Below are 7,869 nucleotides of genomic sequence, written 5' to 3'. Positions count from 1 at the left end.
GACACTAATGACATCGCCCTCCTCAAAAATATACCTTACAACACAAAAATAGACACTATGCAACAACTACGCTCAGACCACAGACCAGTATTACTCGAAATCGGCATTAAAAAACATCAACGCAACACACACAAGGTCATCAACACCAAATTCATAGACTGGGACACTTACACTACACAACTTGAACAACTCACGGACCTTAACCCCTTACCACCACCTACAACTCCAGAAGACATCGACTCGGCCATTACCTTATTTACCAACATTCTACTTACAGCCGCCAAAGCCAGCACCACACCACGACACACCACACCAAACACCCTTCCACCACACCTCATACAACTAATACAAGAGAAAAACAGAGCTCGCACCACATTTCAACGAACCCGCACACTTCAAAGTAAAATAAATTTTAACCGTCTACACTCAAAAACTAAAAGAGAACTAATTAAACACACTAATGACACCTGGACAGAAAAACTCGCCCGAATAACCACACAAAACGACGCAGATAATAATAATAACAACTTAAACAACCTCTGGAAAACAACTAAAATATTTACTAAATCAGATCACCCCACCCCTCCCTTAACTAAGCCTAACGGCACTAAAATCACCTCAAACCTAGAAAAGTCAGAACTTTTAGCCGATACCCTCAAAGAAAATTTTAAACCCAACAATAACAGAATAAACCAGCAACATGATAACACTGTAAACAATACAATTCGCAATTTTCTCCTTACCCCTAACCACTCAACCGTCCCCCCATTTAAACCGGTAGAAATTAAAAACATCATCAAGAAATTATCAAACAATAAAGCCCCCGGCCAAGATGAAATCCCAGCACCTTTGCTAAAACACCTAAATACAAAAATGATAAACTTTCTAACAGAAATCTTTAACGCTATGCTAATACTAGAGTACTTCCCACAACAGTGGAAAGTAGCTAAAATTATATGTTTCCCCAAACCAGGCAAAGACCCCAAGAACCCTGCTAATTACCGACCTATAAGCCTACTAAGTATCATTTCTAAAATCTTTGAAAAACTAATATACTCACGAATTAAAGACACCATAAATAATAATTTAATACACGAACAGTTCGGGTTCAGACAAAACCACTCCACTACACAACAATTGCTCCGAGTCACAGAAACCATTACGCACGGCTTTCAACATAAACAAGGAACACTAGCCATATTCCTGGATTATTCACAAGCATTCGACCGAGTACACCACCCCAGCCTCATCTACAAGCTAATTAAATTACGCCTACACCCCACATACGTTAAACTCATACGAAATTACCTCACAAACCGATCCTTCTACATTACCACACACGGCAAAAATTCCACTACAAAATCAATATATGCTGGAGTGCCACAGGGTAGTATTTTAGGACCAATCCTGTTCCTCCAGTATATAAACGACATTCCACGCACAAACAACACATTAACTGCAATATATGCCGACGACACAGCCATTATGGCTAAAAGCCGAAATCCAGACATAGCCACTCAACACATACAACAACACCTCCACAGACTCGAACCCTGGCTCACCAACTGGAAAATCCAAGTCAACCTACAGAAAACCAAAGCCATATACTTCACACGAAAACACAAACAACCCCAACAGCACCTCACACTATACAACCAACCTATACAGCAAGTACACAGCCACAAATACTTAGGAATAACCCTAGACTCCAGACTCAACCTACAGGAACATATTAACAACACTATCCAACGAGCCAAGTCACATACACTAATGCTATACCCACTCATACATAAAAACAGTTCACTATCACAGAAAAATGTCAAACTTATTTACACTACATTTATACGTCCAGTCCTTACATATGCATACCCGGCCATAGGCTTTATCTCTATCACAGACATACGGCGACTACAAAGTATACAGAATTGGCTACTACACCTGGCAGTAAAAAGCTACACAGTCCCTGTTACACAACTGCACAGTATCACTAAAGTACCTTACTTACTAGACTATGTCCACTCCCAAACCACCAAATTCTACCACACCGCACACCAACACGAGAACCCACTCATTAACACACTAGGCCAATACGACCCCGACAGAACTGAAAAACATTACAGACGGCCTAAATACATACTTGCAGTAAAAGACATACTCACCAACCCCGACATATAAACTTAACTGAACAGCACATAACTGAATTACATACACCAACAACAGTTAACTAACACAAAAATAAGGACCGTTCTTTCTCTATTCCTCTGCTACCTGCGTACCCCACTACCGTGCTGAAAATACATCCAGAGACCGGAACTTAGGGCGGTGTGCCCACCATAAAGATGCTACTCATACCACCACCGCATACTTACACTAATAACCGAATATTCTACGCACTGTGTAAGTCACTGCATTAAGAAGTCGGCTAAATTTCCCAGCAAACTTCCGAACGCAGGGAGTGTGGCTGTTGCAACTGGATACCCATTGTAACATCCACGGCCGTAACAAATCTAAAACTCTGCTGTGCCAGCCAAGCAAAAACTACGCGACCCCCCTGGTCGCACTCACATATTAAACAGTAAAAAACATTCATACACATATCACATGCACTACACTATGCACTAACATAGAGCAAAAAAGCAAGCACCACACAGCTTAATCACACACACATTAAAAATCACGCCACTAACACACATACTGTTTTACTATTAATATTAAAATATTAAAATTAAACAACTCACAAAAAACCAACAATACAACCAAACAGCACAACACTCAACAAATATAACAACAATACAGTCCGACAGAGGAGCGCAGAATAGCGCACCGGCATCGGTACCCCACATACCACCTATCTCCTCTGAGATAGGTGCACATACGGATGACCAGGGAGCGCGCGAACACATTCTCATCGTGACCATGGCTGACACAGCAACAGCATCGGCAGCATCTGCACCCGCCTCGGCTCCGGCCCAGGCGTCGCCCAAGAAGAGCAAGGCTTCTGCATCGAAGAAACCTCGCACCAAGCCTGCCCATCCGAAAACCTCCGAGATGGTGGGCAGTGCCATCAAGAGCCTGAAGGAACGAGGTGGATCTTCTCTGCAGGCTATCAAGAAGTACATCTCTGCCAACTACAAGGTGGACTCTGAGAAGCTGGCCCCTTTCATCAAGAAGTACCTGAAATCTGCCGTGGCTTCCGGAGAGCTGGTCCAGACCAAGGGGAAGGGAGCTTCAGGTTCCTTCAAGCTCGCTTCGGCTGCCAAGCCGGAGAAGGCCAGCGCAGCCCCTGTCAAGCGGTCCGCTGCCCCCAAGGAGAAGCGCATCCCCAAGGCGAAGAAGGCTGGTGGAGCCAAGGCTGCAGCCAAGAAAGCCATTTCCAAAAAGCCTGCCGAGAAGAAGAAGGCCGCTCCTGCTCCCAAACCCAAGCAGAAGGCTCCTTCCAAGGCTAAGAAGGCCGCCAAGGTGCCCACTAAGAAACCTAAGGCACCTAAGCCTAAAAAGGCCGCTAAGCCCAAGGCCTCGCCTAAAAAGGCACCAGCAAAAAGGAAGTGAGGACATTTCATGTTCTTGCTTCCTTCTACACGCACCTCTTGCTCTCGTAGGAGCAGAGGAAAAACGGCCCTTATCAGGGCCATCAATTTTATTCCCCAAGAGAGCATATTATGTCAGTCACTGTCCAAGGCTGGAACCCTGGCCTCTCCTATCTCTGCCTCCTAAACAGGCTAGTTTGTCTCATTGCGGGGCGACTCACTCTTCAAATTTCATTATTATTGTACTTAACTACATTTTTCTTTATCCTTACTTACTGCACTTTTGCTGTTGCTGTTGTTGTTGTTATTATTATTATTATTATTATTATTATTATTATTATTATTATTATTACTATCACGTCCTAGATATTAATTAATGAATTATTGTACTCAATACTCAAGATTATTATTATTATTATTATTATTATTATTATTATTATTATTATTGTTATTATTATTATATTCTGTTACTCTTAGATTTTTCCTTGAACCTAGAGGAACCACTAGCTTTTTTTCTTTTCGTTTTCCTTCTATCCTAGACCAGAGAGACAATAACTACTCTTCTAGGAAATTTTGGTGGCCCTGAAAAGGGCCGTTTGGTAAAGCTCCAGCCATAAGACAAGCACCGGACTTAGGCACGTTCGCCACGGATGCGGCGGGCGAGCTGGATGTCCTTAGGCATGATGGTGACACGCTTGGCGTGGATGGCACACAAGTTGGTGTCTTCAAAAAGACCCACCAGGTAGGCCTCACTGGCCTCCTGCAAGGCCATGACAGCCGAGCTCTGGAAGCGCAGGTCGGTCTTGAAGTCCTGAGCTATCTCTCTCACCAGCCGCTGGAAGGGCAGCTTGCGGATCAGAAGCTCAGTGCTCTTCTGGTAGCGTCTGATCTCACGCAGGGCCACGGTACCGGGCCTGTAGCGATGAGGCTTCTTCACTCCTCCGGTGGCAGGCGCGCTCTTACGGGCAGCCTTGGTGGCCAGTTGCTTGCGCGGGGCCTTGCCTCCGGTAGATTTACGTGCAGTCTGCTTAGTACGGGCCATCACGTGCTCACTGTCGACTCGTCCCAGGAAGAATGGTTCGGGGGCTTGCTGCCCGACTGTTTTATTGCTTCGCTTCCCCCACCCTCGGTAGCAGCTGCACTCCCATTGGCCGGGCGGTGCTGACGTCACCGGGGCCAGGCACTTTCAACAAAAGCGAGGGGCCTCGAGTGCCAGCCGCATTCTAGCTCTGAACTCGCAGCTCTACTGATCTATCATGACCGGACGAGGCAAGGGAGGCAAGGGACTCGGCAAAGGAGGCGCCAAGCGTCACAGGAAGGTGCTCCGAGACAACATCCAGGGCATCACTAAGCCTGCCATCAGACGTCTCGCTCGCAGAGGTGGAGTCAAGCGTATTTCGGGACTTATCTACGAGGAGACCCGTGGCGTGCTCAAGGTATTCCTGGAGAACGTTATCCGGGATGCCGTCACCTACACCGAGCACGCCAAGAGGAAGACCGTGACCGCCATGGATGTCGTCTATGCTCTCAAGAGGCAGGGACGCACCCTGTACGGTTTTGGTGGTTAAGTCTCCTCCGAGCGTGCTCCCGTTTGTGAGCATGCAGTATTTAAAAAACGGCCCTTTTCAGGGCCACCACTTACCTCTCAAAAGAGCACAGAGTCCCACTTACAGTACTCCTCTAACGTAGCTTGCGCTATTCTCCCTCTCAAAACAGTCATCTCCCCGAAACCTGCACGGAAAAAAGCCCTCATTATCAGTTATGATGTCTACATTTTAATGCTAACAAGAGAAAACAAACATTATCTTCCTTGCTGTGCACGTCTAAAAGACAAAGTATTGTAAATATACTACTTTAAGTATCCTTTCCTTTCCTTTCTAGTTAAGTGTGTGTTCTTACATGCATAGGTTGGTAGTATCCAGCAGTCAAGAACAGAATTATACAGCATAAATGAAATGAAAAGAAATCTATAATGTACTTCCTTCTTCCTTCCCTTCTGAAAATTAAATATTAAGAGGGGCCTGGAGCTACCTTACTCATTTCCCCCTTAAATAAATAACCTCAAAGGAAAGGCTATTCTTGTGCTCTCCTGGCTAATGTTACAGATGCCCTCATATTTGCAGTGTCTCATTATTGTTATTATTATCATTATTATTAGGAGAGTTGTCTGAACTGCTCTATCACTTCAGGATTTCTCCATACTTCTGCTAAGATAGCTATAGCAGCATGATAGACAAACAGCTCTTATCTTAAGGAGTTGGTGGCCCTGAAAAGGGCCGTTTATTTATATTTTTCCGGTGAGCCAACGCCCTGACCGAGAACAGGAACTTAAGCCTTCTTCTCGGTCTTCTTAGGCAGGAGCACTGCCTGGATGTTGGGCAGAACACCACCCTGGGCAATGGTCACTCCAGACAGCAACTTGTTCAACTCCTCGTCGTTACGGATGGCCAACTGTAAGTGACGAGGGATGATCCTGGTCTTCTTGTTGTCACGGGCTGCATTGCCCGCCAACTCAAGAACTTCAGCTGCCAGGTATTCCATGACTGCAGCCAGGTACACAGGAGCCCCAGCACCCACTCGCTCAGCGTAGTTTCCCTTGCGGAGGAGACGGTGGATACGGCCGACAGGGAACTGCAGGCCTGCACGGCTGGAGCGACTCTTGGACTTGCCCTTCACTTTTCCTCCCTTTCCTCGTCCTGACATGATGCTATGATGCTCTGCTGCTCTACTTCGAAGGGAAAATGATACCGAATCACTCTGCGCACCAGTTTTGTAGCCTGCAAGGTTGCTCAACGTTACGAGCCAACCAATAAGGCTGCAGTAAGCTTGCGCTCATTGGCTAGTCGCATGCAGCCCTCTCGGTCTTAAAAAGAATTGCAAGGGGGCCGAAAAATTTACTTTCTAGGAGACATCCCAGACAACCATGCCACCCAAGACAAGCGGAAAGGCAGCCAAGAAAGCCGGCAAGGCCCAGAAGAACATCTCCAAGGGAGACAAGAAGAAGAAGCGCAAGAGGAAGGAAAGCTATGCCATCTACATCTACAAGGTGCTTAAACAGGTACATCCTGATACTGGCATCTCCAGCAAGGCGATGAGCATCATGAACAGCTTTGTCAACGACATCTTCGAGCGCATCGCCGCTGAGGCTTCCCGTCTGGCCCACTACAACAAGCGCTCCACCATCACCAGTCGGGAGATCCAGACTGCCGTCCGCCTCCTGTTGCCCGGTGAGCTGGCCAAGCACGCCGTCAGTGAGGGTACCAAGGCAGTTACCAAATACACCAGCTCCAAGTAAGGTGCCAGGTTTTCTGCCTTGCTGCATTCTTAACAAACGGCCCTTTTCAGGGCCACCACACCTTTAAAAAAAAGAGCAGCATCTGTTAGCCTTGTTATCAACTCCACTCTGATTTTATCTATCTGTCCTACTTCATATACATCGAAAGACAGTGCAAAACATTCAAATCATAAGCTAAGGAGGGAAGAACTACTACTACTACTACTACTACATTACCTTATTGCTAAAAATCCTCCTGCTTTGTCCTTTACAATGAAAACCAGACCAAGCCCCATGGCACTACAGCCCCTAAGCAAGCAGGCTGAGTGGACCTCAAAGCAGCCATTAGATCGAGGTAAAATTCCTTTGCCTGGCCGGGAATTGAACCCGGGCCCCCCAGCTACGAGGCAGGCACGCTGCCCCTGCGCTACAGCGCCGGCCCCTTCACAACCACCTTCAGTAATTATTATTATTATTATTATTATTATTATTACAACCCTCGACACTTCCCGTGTGTGTGTGCGCGCGCGCGCCAGCGCGCGCGTTTTTTTGGGGTTAGGTTACGAGAAGTGGGGTTAAGTCGAGTTAGGGTACGTTTCGCCGCGGAGCGCGACAACCACCCGCGCCCGCTCCGCGACGGCGACCTCCGAGCACACCCCTGCACCATTGCCAACGCCCCCGCGCCACAAAGACCTCCAGGAAACTCGCTTTGCGGTTCGTATGGACGTTTCAAGCTCCGTTCTCTCGCCAACGGCCATACCATGTTGAATACACCGGTTCTCGTCCGATCACCGCAGTTAAGCAACATTGGGCGTGGTCAGTACTTGGATGGGTGACCGCTTGGGAACACCACGTGCCGTTGGCTCAATTCCCTTTTTACCAAGTTTCCCAGTCCCAGTACGACAACTTACTTTCAACTTTTGCCTCAGGCCAGCAGAAATTGCTTAAATCACGTTTTTTGTTACGTCTGAAACTAGCTAGACCTTTTGCTGCTCTTCGACCCCGTGGCTATACAGGAACGAAGCTTAGCGTAGTATTGCATTTCCTCCTAGGTGACCGGCCTAACCT

The 7,869-nt window shown here is 46.9% G+C and overlaps 1 non-coding gene across 1 annotated transcript; it reads left to right on the top strand.

Moving 5' to 3' along the window:
- Positions 1–7,547: 7,547 nt before the first annotated feature.
- On the top strand, positions 7,548–7,666 carry LOC136886916 (5S ribosomal RNA). The gene has a single exon (XR_010861880.1). It is a non-coding gene; the product is annotated as a 5S ribosomal RNA (ribosomal RNA).
- The last annotated feature ends 203 nt before the right edge of the window (positions 7,667–7,869 follow it).

The sequence above is a fragment of the Anabrus simplex genome, chromosome 4 (genome assembly GCF_040414725.1).
Source record: "Anabrus simplex isolate iqAnaSimp1 chromosome 4, ASM4041472v1, whole genome shotgun sequence".
NCBI classification, from domain to species: domain Eukaryota; kingdom Metazoa; phylum Arthropoda; class Insecta; order Orthoptera; family Tettigoniidae; genus Anabrus; species Anabrus simplex.
This window is presented reverse-complemented; position numbering and strand designations above follow the sequence as displayed.